The sequence below is a fragment of the Ciconia boyciana genome, chromosome 1 (assembly GCF_034638445.1).
Source record: "Ciconia boyciana chromosome 1, ASM3463844v1, whole genome shotgun sequence".
NCBI lineage: Eukaryota > Metazoa > Chordata > Aves > Ciconiiformes > Ciconiidae > Ciconia > Ciconia boyciana.
Genome location: NC_132934.1, coordinates 184,338,885 through 184,358,543, shown reverse-complemented (window position 1 = coordinate 184,358,543; position 19,659 = coordinate 184,338,885).

The following is a 19,659-nucleotide window of genomic DNA, read 5'->3' as shown; positions in this document are numbered from 1 at the left end:
CTGCAGTGTGGATATCTGCTTCATCATAGTTCTTCATGGACTGCAGGGGGACAACCTGCATCACCATGGTCTTCTCCATGGGCTGCAAGAGAATCTCTACTCTGACACCTGGAGTACCTCCTCCTCCTCCTTTCCTCCTCCTTTTTTTTCAAATTAGTATTACTTTTGTTAAATGAACAGATATGTTATACTACCACTGGAGTTTCTTGCATCGTGAAAAGGATTGTTACTTATTGTGTATAGAGACTATGTAACACTTGAAAAATAACAATAGAAAATTCATCTCATTCTTATTGACTTTGTGTGTTGTGGTAGAGGTTAAGGATATATTACTGTATTACTTTTCTATCAGTATCCCGCAGTGAAAATGAAATCAGTGCCCAGTGTGTCTATAAGTTAAGATGACTTCCAAATGCTTCTTAGGTAAAATATCTCTTCTTTCCACTAACATTCTTTAAATCTGAAGACAAAAGAATTATTTATACATTTATTATGATGGAAATCAAGTAAAAAATCTAGACAATGCAGAATTTAAATACTAGGAAAAAACCCTTATAAGTATTTTCTCCTGTTATCCATTATATTACATCAGATTATTTGAGATTTGCTCTTGTGCAGAAAAAATGGTAAGTGTCACATAAAAGGACATGAACTTTTAAGCAAAAGTGAAAGGAACCATGGGTCCTAAATACATTTTACCTAACTCCAGCTACTTACCTGCGCTAGTCTCTTTTCAGTGAAGAGAGGTCAACATCTGCTGTGAGGCTATTACAGGCCTCATATGGGTTCATTTGAGTCTGTGAGTTTCTTCTTCTTATAATTTCCTTTATATTAGAAGTACATTATTTCATTACAATAGAAAATTAGGCAGCAGAAGCTAAAATTAGGCAGCAGAAGCTAAAATTAGGCAGCTGTGGTCAGATAGCACAGAGAAAGCACAGAAAGCTAGATGAAATATACTGGAGGAATTTCACACCATGCTGGAACATGTAACTGCTAATGTTGCCTAGAAGAGCAAATAAGGCACTAGAACACAGCTACCTTTGATTCTGGAAAAGGATATTAGCAAACTTATAAAACCCAACAAACAAACAAGGGAAACTTTCCCTGAAAATGTGAAGTATTTCAGTCTGTATGTTCCTAGGATATTCACCCACTCGTCTCCACCACCCCTCCAGGGTGGAAAAATGGATACAGAGCAAAAAAATTTGGTCTGCTCCACCAATCCACTACTAATCAACACAAAGTTGTATTGTCAATGAAAGAACAACTGTGAAAGACAGTAAGATCTGATGCACTTGTCCAAATGCAGGCATCTAGTACTGTATGAGACACCCTAGGATATCAGAAGAATTGACATAGAGCTGGTAGATGTGACATGAGACCTGCTGTGTCCTTCTCAAGTCGCAGTGGGAACCACGAGACATACTCTAGGGCATACCAAACAGTACTACATATTCATGTTCAGGAAAATGAGTAATGCTCTGCGTTGAATTAAACTTAAACAGCTCACAAATTGAGGGTAAAAGCATCAGATTAGAATTTTGCAAGACTGGAGAAAAGTTTATTTATAATAGTTGTTCCCAACGTCTAGTATAAGAGTATGGGTTCATCATAGCCTACAATTTCAAGGCCAGAAATCAGTATCAAACATGACTTCTGTGTCTTTGCACATTGTATGCAGAAAAATATTTTTTGTTTAATTAAGCATTTCATAGTGCAAATTTTTGTTTGACCGTTTGTTTTCTGCTCTTTTTATTTTCATGCCTTTTTTCTCGTTCTATATACCTATTTTTGGCCACAGTGCAAGTTATTGTCTTGCAGAACCAGCGTAGACCTACTCACTGATCACTAGTGGAGAAGTTTTAGGGTATCAGACTTTTCTCATTAAATACTATCTTGAAATAGGCAAAGGATCTTGCATTATTGCAGTATGTTTTGAAGAATTAAAAGGTATCATTAGAACTGTCTAGCCTATGATAAAACTATAAAACTAAACACAAAAAAAGCTTAAAGCATTTATACTCTGTTTAAGACTACTACTTTCTTTTCCTAACTGCTTTTCTTTTATTCTGAAACTGGAATTATTCAGCAGTTGTCTCCTGTTGTGATTTCATTGGTATTTATACTGTGCTTTTAAAATGAATGCGTCACAAACCATTTTGGATTACCAATGAATTATATAGACACCTTATGACAAATGCTGATTTTATTGGACATCCTGTGTACATTTATGAATATATGCTTTAGTGGCTGGTCTCTACTAATAGTTGGTTGCTGATGATAACAGAAAGACTCTTCCCAAAAAAATCTTCAGATCAGGTCCTGTAAGAAAATGTTGGCACACACAAACTGACTAGTGTACATTTTGAAATTATTCTTTTTGCCTTCACATAGCAAACGTTTGTAAGGACCACTTATCATTGTTTTGAAAAGGTGATACTAGTGCAAACTGTGCATCACATCTAATTTCATCTTGTAAATAAATATAATAATTTGTCTGAAAATCACTTGTGAAATATATTATAGTTAGGCACCTTCAAAAATCTTAATTTTTTTTCATAATCCACTAGCACTAAGAGAGCAAGCATGTATAGTAGACATCATATAGGGTGTCAAGACATCTCAAAGGTGGTTGGTATACATTACCTTGGAAAAAACAGTTAAAACAGTTGCCTTAGTTTATCCACCTGCAGAGTGAAGAAAAATTAGCATTTTTTATTTGTTTTGAGAGCTACTGGTTACTACTCTTAATACAGGCCTCTCTTAAGCCAAAGAAACTATGAGCTTGAAAATATTTTCTAAATTATTTAAAGGACAGCTTTGGGATGAGAGTAACTCACAGTTTGCACAGGTAAGTAAGATCCATGAATCAAAGATGCCATAATCACAGGGGTCACTGGTAGTTAGAGATAAATGTTTCCTCATGTGAATAGATATCCATTTTACTTCTCACTTTAGTTTAATATTTTTGGTAATTCAGTTATGAATAGATAACAAGGTAACATGGAACTACAATGGTAAGAACCTGTTTGGGGAAAATTCAGCAAACATCGTTAGCTCACTACTGCATGCTTCTTTAACGTTCCACAGTATTATTTAAATGATCAATTTACAATGAGAATATCATTACAGTTTTTAGATGTCATAGAGAAAATGCTCTCTATGCAGAGATTTGTATCAGAATAATTTTGAAGTTTTGGTCAAGAGAATGAAGGATTCAGGACTACAGACTTGCATGTAAACAGATTAAAAAAGAAGAGTTATACAGAGCAATGAAAATGGTTGTGGTGAGTTGACCCTGGCTGGACACCAGGTGCCCACCAAGCCATTCTATCACTCCCCCTCCTCAGCTGGACAGGGGGAGAAAAAAAACCCCAAACGCTCATGGGTCGAGACAAGGACGGGCAGAGATCACTCACCAGTTACCATCACGGGCAAAAAAGACTCGACCTGGGGAAACGAATTTAATTTATTACCAAACAAATCAGAGTAGGTTAATGAGATATAAAACCAAATCTTAAAACACCTTCCCCCCACCCCTCCCTTCTTCCCAGGCTAACTTTCACTCCCCATTTTCTCTACCTCCTCCCACCTCGAGCAGTACAGGGGGATGGGGAATTGGGGTTGTGGTTGGTTCATCACATGTTGCTGCTGCTTCTTCCTCCTCATGCTCTTCCCCTGCTCCAGCATGGGATCCCTCTCACGGGAGATAGTCCTCCACGAACTTCTCCAACGTGGGTCTTTCCCACAGGCTGCAATTCTTCACGAACTGCTCGAGCATGGGTCCTTTCCACTTGACCTTTCCACAGGGTTCAGTCCTTCAGGAATGGACTGCTCCGGTCCCCCACGGGGTCACAAGTCCTGCCAGCAAACATGTTCCAGCGTGGGCTCCTCTCTCCACGGGGTCACAGTTCCTGCCAGGAGCCTGCTCCAGCATGGGCTTTCCACGGGGTCACAGCCTCCTTCGGGCACATCTGCCTGCTCCAGTGTGGGATCCTCCATGGGCTGCAGGTGGATATCTGCTCCACCGTGGACCTCCATGGGCTGCAGGGGGACAACATGCCTCACTGTGGTCTTCACCATGGGATGCAGGGGAATCTCTGTTCCAGTGCCTGGAGCACCTCCTCCCCCTCCTTCTTCACTGACCTTGGTGTCTGCAGAGTTGTTTCCCTCACATATTCTCACTCGTCTCCTGCAGCTGCTGTTGGGCATCAGTTTTTTTTCCCCTTTTTAAATATGTTATCACGGAGGCGCTACCACCGTCCCTGATTGGCTCAGCGGCAGGTCCGTCTTGGAGCCGGCTGGCATTGGCTCTATCAGATACAGGGGAAGGTTCTAGCAGCTTCTCACAGAAGCCAACCCTGTGGCCCCCCAGCTACCAAACCTTGCCACGCAAACCCAGTACAATGATGGTTAAATAACTAGAAATAAAAAAAAAACCAAAACCCAAACCAAAAACATAAGGATCTTTAATGTGCCATTTAATTGACTGTCTCACCCCTAAATTCATTTTCAGCATGTTTACCTGTAAATGGTTTGCAACTGCTCCTGGTTTATAAACTGTACATACATAAATCTCATACATGAAAGGAACTTTAACAACTATAAGTTTTATGAGTGAAGTTTTGAAGTTAAATGGACTGAAAAAAAGGAGCATGTAGAAGGTGGGGCTCATGAGTCCCATCTTGGTGTTTCAACCCTGTCACAATTCTTCTTGTATTTTGGCCAAAACTCCCTATGACATGAATGCTTGAGAAAAAGGTTTGAAAAGTTCTGAGACTCCTTTTTCCTGAAATTTGCTTTTGTATTATAACTTTCTGCAACTATCTTCTTACTTAAATGCTTGACAGTATAAAAAGACCTGATGTTTTTCTGTTTTTCACACCTGATATAAACCATGCATTCATTATGCAAAGCTGATTTTTCTTCCTGTTTCAGCTCATAGCTTTTATTCAAGTAAAAGTACAAACCCATAAAAAAATCTAATATTCATTATGTTTTCTTGTTTAAATAAAATAAAAATTGCTTTCAAAGCTGGACTCTGTGACTCTCAGCAATGTTAGGAAAACAAAAAAAAAAAAAAGAAAAGAAAAAAGAAACAGGTGAAATAGATGACATTTGATTTCCCCTCTAGATCATTCCAAAGCAGACCTATGTAGAAAATATAGGACTCAGCAATAACCAGACAGCCTGGGAGCAAAGATCCTTCTTAACAAAATGTTAGTAATATGTCTTCTTTTTAACAAAGCATCGTGTTCTGAAGAAGCAAAAAAGTTGTCAGGTGTTTTCTAACTACATCTAGTTAGCAAATGAAAAAAGGTCCCAAACCATGTGATTGTACATGAGAGAGATGTCCACAAGACATCATCTGCATTTAAATATTGTCTTCCTTGTAAAAGATGGAAAGAGGACAACAAAACAAAACCTAATGCCCTTTTTCTGCATTGAAATGAATGGGCCACATTATAATATTTTTTTTCTCCTCAGGAACAGATTACATGAGAAGATGGACAGGTCACTATGCAGCAAGGAGAACAGATTAAAACACCCAAATACCAGGAATAAACAATCAGGTTTCCTCAGAAGCACACTGACCTCTTGAATTTTATATTTTTTTTTTATTTCTCTGCTAATACAACACCACCATACCTTGTTTGGTATCCATAAATGACAGTAGATATCCTGTCATATCCTCCCGTGGCAGCATGTACAAATCACAATGTCACTTAACATTGTTGTGAGATCAACTTAGAAGACGCTATTTATGGAGTCTGTAATATCGCTTCCTGCAGCACCTGATGTCTCCTTGGAGGTCTGCTACCTGAGTGTTGACCAGACCCAAACTTGCTTTCCTAATGAAATTTGACAAGGCCACAGCTATAAGTAGTGTATCTGCACTTGAGTATCTCTTTGCTCAGTAAAAATTAAATGCACAGAAAACCCATGCAAGATTGTCAAGTAAACTATGTAAGTTTTGCTGTTGTTGTTCTTTCCTATTAAATTTATACTATTGTCTCTCTATATATTTGGAAGAAAGAGTTATAAAGAAGTAGATGTTAAAAAAGGGTTTGAGTTGTTTCAAAGGCAAAGTTTTTATGTAGCTTACTTTAATTATATGATTGCAATTTAATTATATTATAATTATGGATGCAATTACTGTTTTGTATGTTTCATTAAAGCTGCATACATTAATTGCACCAAACTTCTGTTGATGAGCTTAACTAATATAAGCAGATGTTTACAGCAGAAGAGCTGGTTAGCCTTCTATTGTAACATTCCTCTTGCAAGGTGACTATCTCCAGAAAGCAGGTAGCAACTGAGTATAATACTGGCAATTTTCAGTTCCTCATTTATTCTGTTTGTAATTTTACACTATATACATGTACATATATATCTATATATATACAAGCGCACACACGTGTACATACATATACACATATTTTAAACTTAATTCTCAGTCTGTGGAATTACAATAAGAATGAAATTGGCTCAATAGTTTACATCTATATATTAAATGGGGACAACAATTGCAACATTTGTTTGAATTAGAAAAGGTAAAAAAAATAGTTTTTAATACCATGTAATCCAATGGGGAAAATTTCAAGGGGGGTTAACTTTGCCTGAGTGCTTATATTTCCAATAAAGTAAATTAATAGAAGCTGCATTTCCTAACCCATAGCTATAATTCAGCACAGTGTTTTGCTAATCAGTTATGTACCATTTATGTTCACCCATGAAAAAAAAATTATATATACTTTTCACAAGACTAAAGTATTCTAAGTCCAGCTAGGGGATAGTTACATTTTAATAGATGGACATTATCAGCAGCAAAAATATCACTGTTGTATATTGTCAGAGTCAAACTCTTGAATCCATGGAGTAGTTTCTGTCCTAAAATCATTGAATTTAGTGTGTTTTTAAATGAATGCTAAAAATAAGTAAACAATTCAAACTGTTAACCTTTATAATCTTGGTATGTGTCCCCGTTCGTGCTTTAGTTTGGTGACCCAGCACATTTTAATAAATGTATTTTCTTTGGACTTCAGAAATTGTTGTTGATCTAATCGGACCACAATTCAGAATGTACAACCCCTACTCATCATGATATACATTTGCTTATCACATTGACTCTGACTGAGAGAAATTAAATAAGCAAAGATGAACATGCTGGTTTGTTGTTTTTTTTTTTTAATTATAAGACCTTAGAGTGACTGTCACGATTTTTTCTGTGTATTGATGGAAATGCAAATGGAAGATGTTTCACAGTACTAACTTACTCTGCTCATGAGTTGTCATTCAGGATGATCAGGTATTCCTGATCACAGTATCTGCTCATTTCAGAATTTTGTGTCTGAACCACAACACCCCATTTTGAACAGAACTTGCAAATGTTCATTTTACATATGACATCTAGTGAGTTCTGGCAATATCTGTGAGGGGAGCAATATCTTGATGATATTCTGTAATCAGGAACCCAACTGACCGTGAGAGAAACTCGCAGCCAACATCCAAACCCATTTCTCTGGCTCCTCAAAGCTGTGAACCAGAGAGCTCACTCCATTGCTCCTCCTTTCTCTCAGAGGTTTCCCTGGCCACCCACTCCTCCTTTCCTAGCACTGCAGTCTCTGACCCTTTCTGCAGACAAAAAGTAGGTTGAGGTGGGACTAAATTCACCCACAAAACTTGGGATGAACACAACAGGATTTCTGCAGCAGAAGAATTTTGAAGAAGCTCAGGCAACTGAAAAATCTGTTAGATGTGTGAGTGTTTCTCTGTGTGTTGGGCAAGAGGAGAGACAAAGCATGGGAGAGAAGCTGAGAGACTGTGTTTACGTGTATATAAGAGGGAGAAATCATAAACAGTCAAAAGAGAAACTAAAAGAGGGATTATAAATTTCAGTAATTCAGACTGACACTGGTATAATTTACTGTACTGAGCAGAGATTTAAGCCCATTATATAGAACAGCCTGAATGTAGGAGGAGAAGAGAACTGCCAAATACAGTAGCGTGAATTCATCGTGCTGAAAACCCCCATATGTTTGTTTAAATGTGTTTGTACATATACTGTATATTTACATATATTAAACAAGCAACATTAAATCAACACAAGGGATTCTGGAGCTCGCAAAACTGACAGGAAAAAAAAAACCAAACTGTAAAATTGAAACACTGCAATAGCAAGGTGTGGACTATGTGACCTAAAACTTTATTTTCCATTTTTCATTCCTTCTGTGATAAACTTGTAGCACATTCAAACAGATATCAGATGGTCCAGGAGATTTTATCTCAAATTCAGTATTGCGTGCCCTTTCTTAAAATAAATAAAAAAGTAAATAAACGCACATTTTTCAGCTTTAGCATGGCTAATCCTGAAATTATGTGTTGACTTACAAATACTTACTTCACTTCAGCAAAATATTTTCTTTACTGTACATTTCGGTAGCCTGTGTTGAAAATCTGGAAAATGACCATTTTTGCTGTTGTCTAGCACACTCTTTACTGGGTCTACGGACTGAAGAAAAGAAGGGTTTTTTCCTTGTATTTTGAGGAGGTGATTAGCTTAGAAAAAATAAAGAATCAAATTTCCCTAGCATAGTGTAGCTTTTAAATAGGGTCATGGTGTAATGATAGGAATGAAAAGGTTTGGAAAGAATTGCTCCAGTTCCTGTTAAATTTCAATTGTAATTAATTAAGGGCTAGGGCTGGGATTTATCTCATTTACCTTTAGTTCACCCAAAAAATAAACAAACTTAATGTATTCACCTAGGCTTATTTAATTGGCAATGAAGATTAAGAGTTACGTCCATTCCAGTACCTCTGTTTTGAACACAGATGTCTAAACCAGTTAGGATAAATTGCTTTCTATTGCTTTCTGGAGTCTTTGTTGACTAGTTTTGTCAACAAGCAAGATGAGAAGCTTAAATTATATGCTTATCTTTTAAGTGATGTGAAATGACTACATAATGTTTAGGTATCAATAACATAAAATTCATTTTCTATGTCATATAATTTTGTGGCTCAGCTTGTTTCCAGACTCATATTCCCAGTCCATGCTGAGGATAGAGTGCACGGACTCTGTTTTGTAGGCAACCATCCAGTGTCCTCCAAGATGAAAATAAGGTCCAGTTCCAGAGGTTCTAGGAACTGTTCCTTTCAGGTGGTACGGATGAGATTAAACTCCCCCCACCCTGTGTAGACCTTTCACTCTCAAACACCTCACTGTTGTACGGCTTCCCAGGACAGTCTTCTATCTACCCCTTTGGCACCATGCTGTAAACGACTCATTTCGGTTTCAACAATGATGTACTATATGAATAATTTTAGGCGTTTTCAGCAAATATAATAGTAATTATAATGTGTTAGGGTTACATGGCAACACAGGGAATACAGAGTAGATTTGGGCCAATTGTTTGGTTTCATTTAGTTCATAGACTATTTGCTTAGGTACGTAGTAAAGCTGTTAAGAACAATGGAGTTACCATAGAGCTACATGAATGAAGTTGAGTTCCAAGTATAACGTGCTGGAGATGGTGTAACAATTATTTTAAATGTTTGACTTTCCCAGGAGAAGGAGAAGAGGGAATTAGGAATTAAATAGCTATCTCAAAATAAAGCCCCAAAACAAAACAAAATACTAGAAACTTCATAATCCAGTTACATCCCAAACCCCAGGAGGCTGGCAGGCGATCTACAAATGGCTGGAAGAAATTTTCGTGGATAGGTTGGCTGGTAACATACTTGAGCTCTTAATGTGGTATAAAAAACTGGCTACACCATTCAACAAGCCAGCCTGGGTACATAGGCTCTGGAGTATGTCTGATGGTTGCTTCTTAGACTATTTTTCTAGCTTCGCTGGCTGAATATATGGTCTTGGGAAGGGCCTCAGAGCTCAAAGCTTAGTTCAGGTACACTTTTTACGTTCAAATTTATTCTTACTATTAAGAATGCTCATACACACCTATAATTACCTTGTGTTTACACAGGTAGTTAACTGATATTAATTCTGAATAATTGATTTGTAATCTAAACAGAATGCATTTAATCTTGATTTAAACAATGTAAATGTTTAGTCCTTAGCTACTTGCATCAGGCTTATTCCATAGTCAATGGAAAGATAGACACTTGCAGCAAGTGAATTATGTTTTCCCAATGTAGACATCTAAAATAAATCAGATTAACCTAACTGAAAGTGTTTCCATGGATTGGCAATATCTGTGGTTTTGTTAGGTGTGACAAAGTTTATAAGAAGCCTTGTTTTCATGACATCTTACCTTGCATCCAGACAACAACTTGGATAACATCTGGTGAAAGCCAGAATTTTGACTCCTTTCTGAGTGAAACTGCAAACCCTTTTAAAGATAAACTCCTCACTAAAGAAGTTAATTTCCCTCACACAATATACATCAAACATAAATATAAATGACAATAATCTGTCTTGTCCTTCGGCCATGCTTACATATTGCATGCTACCTACACATGTCTGTCTGACTCTAGAGAGAGCACCTTGGAAACCAAACCAGTGTTGGGCATGGATGAAATATTTCCACAGCTGGGTCTCAGAATAGAGCTGTATATTTTAGGCAGGTTTATTATCCTGAGTCAAAGTATAGCATATATAGAGTCATAATTTTGTGTGTGCTTTCTCCTCCTGTCCCATATATCTGTTGTTGCGATGAGCTTACATATTTCAATATTTTACCTGAAGTCTGCTTTGAATATTTTTAGAGGCTAAGTGAAAATGTGGATAAATTTAGTCTTTTGATATCCCTCCAAAAACTTGTATAATTTACTGGCAGACAGTGAGGCATATCTTAACATTATCTCCATAATGTGCATTGCAGTCATCAAGTGAAAGTCAGAAAAGAAATTTTTATCTTTATTACCTTGAAGAAGCAGACATTTTTGTAAGAAATTATTTTTGCTAAAGAACCTGCCTTTTCTTATGATGAATATTTCAGTACTCTAAGAAATCATACTGAAAAGATTTCACTTAAATACAACTTTGTGTATAAGCAATCTGTTCCTATTTTGCACCACAGAGTCCTGTGAAAGTTCACCAAAAGGAGATACAGGGTGGCAATACAATGGAACAAACCAGGTCACAGTGGTGTTGATTGCAGACTGATGACTCTCTAATGTCCTCTGTTAAGAATGAACAATATTAAGAAAATAAATTTACTTGCCTTTATTATCTAGCATGACTAATATGAATCAGCTTACTGTGCAGCAGCTTTAATCAAGCTACTTGTATAAAATAGCTGTGAAGACACTGAAGCATGAATGCAGCACGTCAGCAGCCAGAGAGTGTTCTAGTTGCTAATCCATGTTCAAGACGAGGTTATTCTTCACAAATACTGTTTCCTTGCTTCCTTACCTCACTCACTTAAAGATGGCTCCATGGATGTCTCCTTGTGCTGCAATGACAAATTCATTTCTCTGGGCCGAGATCTATTTGAAAATATAAGACAACCATTTAAGTGAAAAGCATGAATTTGAGGCCACAAGTGTCCCCAAGGTTTTGTGCCTGTATCTATTGTGTTGCCAGCAATAAGAAAGCCAGTTATAAGGATATTCCTCTTCATTCTGTGTCTACCCTACCTCCCTTGACAAAAAGATAAACTTTTTTTTTTTTAAAACTTTGTTTCAAATCGAGATTATGAAATCACACCATCTTGTCTGTATTTCTCTCTGACAGACCATCCCTATTCTCCAGTAACAGCTGAATCTTGTGGTCAGTTGCAAAATGTGAAAAAACAGATTTCACGGTAGGAAAGCATGATGAACAAGTTTACTAAAAACATGCACAGAATAGAGACAGATTAGCACGTTGAAGTAAGGTTACAATCTGAGTTCAACCATGTTATGAGATGCCTAAGAATCCTATAGGGGAGAGACTTGGGAAATGAGTAGGAAAACATCCTATGGCAACAAAGTTATTTGTTGTTTCCCACTCATATGGCAAATACTTGTGCTTGGCTTTAGGGAGATATTTTCCATTTGCATGTAATAGTCCTTGAATAGATACTGTATTTGGTTGCTCTTCCTCCATTGGAAAGCACCTATCCTTTCAAGCTAACTGATATGCTCTCATCTGTGCTGTTTATTTTGAGTTCGATTTCACTGCTCTTACCACAATGGCTATTTAGGATTGTTATTGTGATTCATATTACATTATGAGCATCATATCCAATTACTTCTCTGTGGCAGTATCCCTTCTTTACAAATAGATTTGAAATAAGCCATATGGTTATCTGATAATAAGTACATTTTCTAGGTCAAGTATATGTTACATTTTAGGGTGGATATTTCTGAATTGGATAAGAAGATCTTCAACTGTTAATTCATTTTAATGAAGTTACAATTCAGACTTTTTTTTCTTTCCTCTCAGTCTCTGTGTCCTGACCAAGACAGACATAGTATAAATCCAACTGCAGCAGAAGTACAGATATCAGCTACCCATAACATAGAGTTTTAACATGTCATCAGAAAGTTAGAGTAAACTTTCACTTTCCTGAGCTTCCCTTTATTTTCTAGTTATCTTTGGAGAGAGAGGATAAAAGTAACTTATAAAAGGAACAAATTAAGATTCTCTGTTTTAGCGCAAATAATTGGCTAACAAATGGTGGAGAACTCATTAGGTGTTAGAGCTTTGCATACAAGTATTCAGTACTGAGGTAAAAATTTAAATGGTAATTTTATGCAAAAAAATATTTAACAACTGCACACATTAATTTAATGTTAAAGGAACGTAGACTAATGAAGATCTGTTGGCCCTTAAGTCAATGTCCCTGGATAATTATGACTAAGTACATTTACTTCAATATTTCTGCATAACCCCAAACCCCAAGATTATCTTTAGTTCCTTAGAAAAAAAATTAAGACCAATAACAATGATAATAACAAATTACAATGTGTCACAGCAGGAGCAGGAGACATCCAGGGTATGTCCTTCAATACCAGGGGATTTGTTAGATGAAAATGTCTGTATGATTGTGGGAAATAGGTCAAAGCCCACAGAACAGGGAAAACTAAAATGCTTTCAACTGCCTTTATAGATTTCCCTTGGGGAAAACTCCTGACTCTCAGATGTTAGATTAAATAAACCTTGAACATGCAAATTTATTAGAACAATAATTAAGAATTTTGAGAACTTATATTCTGTGAGAAACAAGTCTAAAGAAGAAAAAATTTGGCAGTTTAATCAAGAAACTATATTAAAAACATAATCACAGACTATGCAAATACTGGAAGGATAGAAAGTGTAGGAAAAGAACCAACTTTGGTAGAGTATTGACTCTTCAGTGATTTCAATTGCATGAAGGGATTATACAGAACACAGAAAAAGAGGTCAAATTATTAAGGATAAACATGTGTGGAAAAAAATTTGCAAAAGACCAAGATGTAAAGCAAGACACAAGTGGCAAGAGTCATAAAGAGCAACAAGAAGACATTCACTAAGCATGTTAGTATCAAGAAGAAGATAAAGGGAAAAGCTGATCAGGGGAAAGAAGAACTGATGATGATACCAAGAATGCTGAAGTGTTTAATGTTCTTTTTAGCTTCAGATTTTGCTAAAAAGATTGTCTGAGATCAGGCAGCTGTCACATAATCAACAAGAAAGGGGTAAAGATTCAGTCTGGAGGAAGAAAGAGTACATTAAAGAGCTCTAATGTAAGTTAGAAGTTTTACGTTGGATAGTCCAATTGAATTTTACTCAGAAACTTTAAAGATTTGCTGAAACCTTATAGAATTCATGAAAGATTATGAAGTTTTGGAGAGCTCCAAAAAGGAAAATCTCTTCCAAAAGGTGGAAACGTAAGAATGGAGAATTATTACCAAGTCAGTTTTAGTTCCTTTTATAAAAACCTGGAACAAATAATCAAACAATTTATAAGCACTTGGAGATAACATAAGAGTAGAGTAACTGCCAGCACAGATTTCTTGGGAACAAAGCTTGTCAGAATAATCTAATTTCCTTTCTGTGATAGGATAACGGCCTTACAGATAAAGGAGAAGAAATATATATGCTGTGTTAGATATTTTGAATTTACAAAATCTTTTGAAGCTGCTTTACACAACACTTACAAGCAAAAGATAAGATTAAGATGATTAGTATTATAGATGTGCAAAATTATTAGATGTGCTCAGAAAGTCATTAACAGTGATTGGCTATCAAATTGGAAGGTAGTATATAGACAGGTTCTGCGGAGGTCTTTCATACGTCTTGTACAGTTCTGGTTTTTAATGAAAGATTTAAATACAGAAATACAGAAAAGACTTATTTAATTTCACAAATGATCCATTGGGGAAGTGATCAGAAAACAGACAAAGAGATAAGCTCATAAAATTCAACAAAGAATGTTTTGAAATTCTGCACTTAGGCAGGAATAGCGAATGAACTGTGCAAATACGGCTTACGAAAAAACCAGGCAGGAAGATGCTCTGAAGTATCTGGTCAGCATACTTGCTCCCAAATTGAGCTTGAACTGAATTTGTCATCCTGTTCTACTGTCCTGGACTATAGAAATGGAAGTGCTGTGCATAAGGTATGTAAATTAATCTTTCTGCACTGCTTGGCTCTAATAAGGCTGCAGATAGAGTACTGGTCCAGTTTTGTGCAATGACTTAAGTTGAAGGTAAATCAGATGGAGAGATAACCTGAAGTCCAGTGCAGTGTAATGAGAATGGGATTTAAAGGTATAAGAAGCTGTTGTGTATGTTGTTTTGTTCTGTCATACACAGAGCAACAAACAGAAAAACTCTTTTAGGAGGCATAATCATGAACCACACCTTTATTTGCTTTCATTGCAGAACCATATTCCCACCACCAGCAAAATAAAAGTATACTGATAGACAATTAAACCTACCTTTTGTACAAACAAATCTTAGTTTGCAATTAAATGGGGAAAAAAATCATGATTACTTACTTCTCAAAAACATTGTGTTCAGAAAATGTCATTCCATAAATTTTATGTTGATATCCGATTTTTTTCTTGATGGACATTTTGTCTAGAAGTCTGACACTTGGCAAGCAGTAGTTTTCATTTCATGCAGAGTTCCTATCAAGCAACAATGAATGAACCAGGGGATATCATTTGGAAAAATGAATACAACTCATCTAGTTTCCAGATGTATATCTATTGGTGCTGTAGACAGCCGGTTCATATAATATACTGTCCTTATTTTTCTATCTTATTTCTAACTCGAACTTCACTCTGCCTTCAACTTTTAGTTTGCTGTATCAAAGAAAACTGTCTACAGACATGAAAAAAAATCGTTACTCATATTACTTTGTACTTTCAGATCTAATCTTGACAATACAACAGAAGCTGAGAATTGTTGGAAATTTTATAGGAGTGTCTTTATTACGGAGCTTGTTCTATTTGTGCAAGTCTCTCTTTTTGGAGGCTGATACCCTGCCCCCTGATCAACATCATCACATAGGCAGGATGCCACCCACATCAACTGAGATGACATGTAGGATGTGCTACTGCTATGTAAGGTATGATTCTCTCAACTCACACTACAATTGGTGGAGCTACGGAGTGGCACAACTCTTACTTGCATCCAAAAGGCATTTGCACGATTGACTGTTGCTGTCAGATGATCTGGGCATTAAGTGTCCTTGATAGTCCACCTGACCCATGGCATCACTTATGACCCTGTGTGTGCTATCAGTGACCAGGTGAATCACTGCATGGGTGTGTTGTTGCTCATCTTTCTTACTGCCTGAGTAAAGTTTGGTTTATAACATGTTGTCAGACTCCATTACTGTTCAGACCACAGAGGCATGGTTGCTCTCTGAATAATGCGGTGGTTTGCTTCATGTTGATTAGCAGCAGTGCTGTTGAAAAGAGATTAGGGAGCCCCATCATTAGAAAAAAAGATACTGATTATTAGTCTCGAATAAGAATACTTATCCTAAAATGTAAGATTAGGTTTCATGCATTAATATTCATAGCTGGCGTTATAATTAATTCTTTTTGTCCTGTATATTATTGTCTGGCTCTACATGTGAAGAGAGCTCAAGTTCAAAGAGAGACCTATCCTTCATCACAAAGCATAAATAATACCCACTAAAGCCTCTGTGTTTTCAGCAGGAATATAGGGCAAATAAAGCATGAGCTTTGGTGAAAGAAAGACACAATCATGACACTCAGGATCAAGAAAAAATAATGATGATATGTTTATGATCTCACTAGCACCAGCATTATAATGAGTTAAATAGTGTTAGTTTCTAGTGCCTTATTCCACAAGCATTTTTGAGAACGTTGTCATACTAAACATGGTCACACTAAAAATACCCTTGAATTAGTTTATGATAGAGGAAAATAAACTAGTATGTTTTTTAAAATATTATATTTATAGAAAGATCAGCAATATAATATACTAGGAATGGCATAAACATAGTTCAAAACAAGACAAAATTTGTCTGTCTGGTGTCATATGCAAACCAAACCAGTGGAAGATCTGATGGGACTTTCTTCTGTTTCTGAAAAGAAAACAGGGGAAATCAGTCAGCAAAATATCTGTTTCCAGTCAGGTGACTTTTAATCAGATTATTTTACAGAACTTGTTGTCCTGGTTTTGACTGGGATAGAGTTAATTTTCCTGCTAGTAGCTGGTATAGTGCTGTGTTTTGGATTTAGCATGTGAATAATGCAATAACACAGTGATGTTTTAGTTGTTGCTAAGCAGTGCTTATACTAAGTCAAGGACTTTATAGCTTCCCATGCTCTGCCAGTGAGTAAGTGCACAAGAACCTGGGAGGGAGCATAGCCAGGACAGCTGACCCAAAATGACCAAAGGGATATTCCATACCATATGACCAGCTGGCTGACCATATGGCCAGTTCTGTTTAATATCTTTATCAATGATTTGGACAAGGGTATTGAGTACACCCTCAGTAACTTTGTAGATGACACCAAATTGAGCGGGAGTGTTGATCTGCTTGAGGGGAGGAAGGCTCTGCAGAGGAATCTGGACAGGCTGGGTGGATGGGCCAAGGCCAATTGTATGAGGTTCAACAAGGCCAAGTGCAAGGTCCTGTACTTGGGTCACAACAACCCCATGCAACGCTACAGGCTTGGGGAAGAGTGGCTGGAAAGCTGGCCAGTGGAAAAGGACGTGGGGGTATTGGTTGACAGCCGCCTGAATATAAGCCAGCAGTGTGCCCAGGTGGCCAAGAAGGCCAATAGCATCCTGGCTTGCATCAGAAAAAGTGTGGCCAGCAGGACTAGGGAAGTGATCGTGCCCCTGTACTCAGCACTGGTGAGGCTGCACCTTGAATCCTGTGTTCAGTTTTGGGCCCCTCACTACAAGAGAGACATTGAGGTGCTGGAGCGTGTCCAGAGAAGGGCAACGAAGCTGGTGCAGGGTCTAGAGCACAAGTCTTATGAGGAGTGGCTGAGGGAACTGGGGTTGTTTAGTCTGGAGAAAAGGAGGCTGAGGGGAGACCTTATTGCTCTCTACCACTACCTGAAAGGAGGTTGTAGAGAGGTGGGGGTCGGTCTCTTCTCCCAAGCAACTGTGACAGATATGCTTCTCTCTCTCCCTCCCCCCCCCCCCCCCCCCAGGATCAGGGCTTTTAACGTGGTGATCACCGGCTTTTCGCGCCTCATTTTCGCGCCCTTTCTGCTCTGCCGTGCCCCCAGGCACGCACACACCTCGGCAGGGGAGCAGGAGAGGCGGGACCCCTCGGTCACCAGACGGGGTCCACAGCCCGTGAGGCGCCTTGGCTCGGAGAAGCTTCCAGATCATGACCAGTTACGACCACAGCTCAGATCGACCCAGGGTATAAACGAGGCGCCGCCGGTGACCCCCTTTGAGTGCGGTCTTCGTGGGACAGTGGGGCTGTGTTCAGGACCTCTCCCCTCGGGTTGGGACACCGCCTGAGGAACCTTCCCGGGATTGAGTGCCCTCACCTCCTGTGGTGAGTGATTTCTTCTGGATAGAGCCTTGAGTGAGCCCTTGCCCCCACCCCCCGGGTGAGCGATTCTGTCTTCTGGGTACCCACGAGGGAGAGAGAGTTTCCCCCTTTGTGAGTGAGTGTGTGTGCACTTCAGATCATCATTCTTGTGTGTGTTGTCGTGTAGTAACAATACCCTGACTGACACCTCAAACCTGTTACATGTTAAATGTTATTGGAGTGCTGATTGGTTTGGTTTCTGTTGTGTAGTTTTGGCCGTTTTGTGAAATGCAGTTGTTTGAGCTTGTCCCTCATTTGAGTCATTTTTAGCGTACCTCTGTGACATTTATAGTTGGCGCAGCGAGCAGGGTGTCGATGGAGGGATTTTTACAGAGGCACGGTTGTGATCCTTCTCCCTTAGGAGTGGAATAGGCAAAAGAGAAGTGGTGTGAACCTGAGTCTGTGGTAGAAAGGATAGAGAAATGTCATGAAAGCAAGCGAGATGGCAGAGAAAAGGGACCATGTGTGCCATACTGGGTGCCTGCTTGATGCAAGCGCGGGACCAGTACAAGTATTTTAGGCAAGTGGAAAAGGATAATTCTGAGAGTCACCTAGAGACTGAATGCTTAAAAGCAGACTTACAACGAGAGAGAGAGTGAAAAAATTTACTAGAACGAAAGATTATGTTAACCCAAGTGAAAAAGCCTCTCAGTGTTGTCCAGATTCAGACGTTGATTGCGGGAACAGATCCCGAAGATTAGGATGGGGACATCCGGGGAGATTCTGGGAATCCCCAAACTACTGTCTGTACCGCCCCATGGACATGACCTGAGCTTAGTGATTTGCAAGTTAAATTTTCACACAAACTGGGTGAGACAGAGACGGAATATCTGTGGCATGTTTTAGTTAATGGAGCTGATCAGATATTACTGAGTGATGATGAGGCTACAGGGTTTTGGGGACCTGGTGTGTTTGGGGACCTGTGGACCTGGTGACGGGCCAGCTGGCAACCATTCTATAACGTCTCGGTTGGCTTACTGGGCTGGTGGTATAGCCCCCAAAGAGCAAGGGGAGCCTATTATCATTCGAATAAAGGAATTGTCAGAATTGGCAGAAGGGGTACAAAAGGCTGCTTGTATACAGGCGATGTATGAGAGGGGGCAGCAAGGCGTACCAATGGCTGCACCAGGAGATCCCAACCACCTTAGGCCTCTCATTAGGGGATTACCAGGTGCTTTAAAAATACATGTCCAGTCCTTTAGAGAGAGAATTCACATGGCCGTAGAACGCAATCGACAGAACCCCCTCAATCCGCCTGCGCATGTGCTGACATGGGCCGAAACACTGCATAGTATAGTCACCCACAGGCGTGAAATGAGGTGGACGGATCTAGGTCGTGGTGCAGATGGGAGTAGAATGGTCCGGCAAGCCAGCCGCGAGACTTGTCCCAGATGACTCCCCCCACCAAGGGAGCCTGCACTCTTCCAAAGCAAGTCGGGTTGAGCCAGCAGACCGGAGCAGAACGACTTGTGGTGGAAGGTGTTAGTGTTGGGGGTACCTCGAGCACTGTTACGTAGGCAGGCCACCGAGCATATAAGGAAGCTAGTGGAATTACTGGAAGGAAAGACCAGGAACATAAAGGAGATGCCAGTGACTGCCCCCGCCCACCGAAATGGGAGGCAGAACCTTAACCCTTTCGCATCTTTGTGAAGGCAATTAAATGAACTAAAAAACTAACAGTTGTGGTT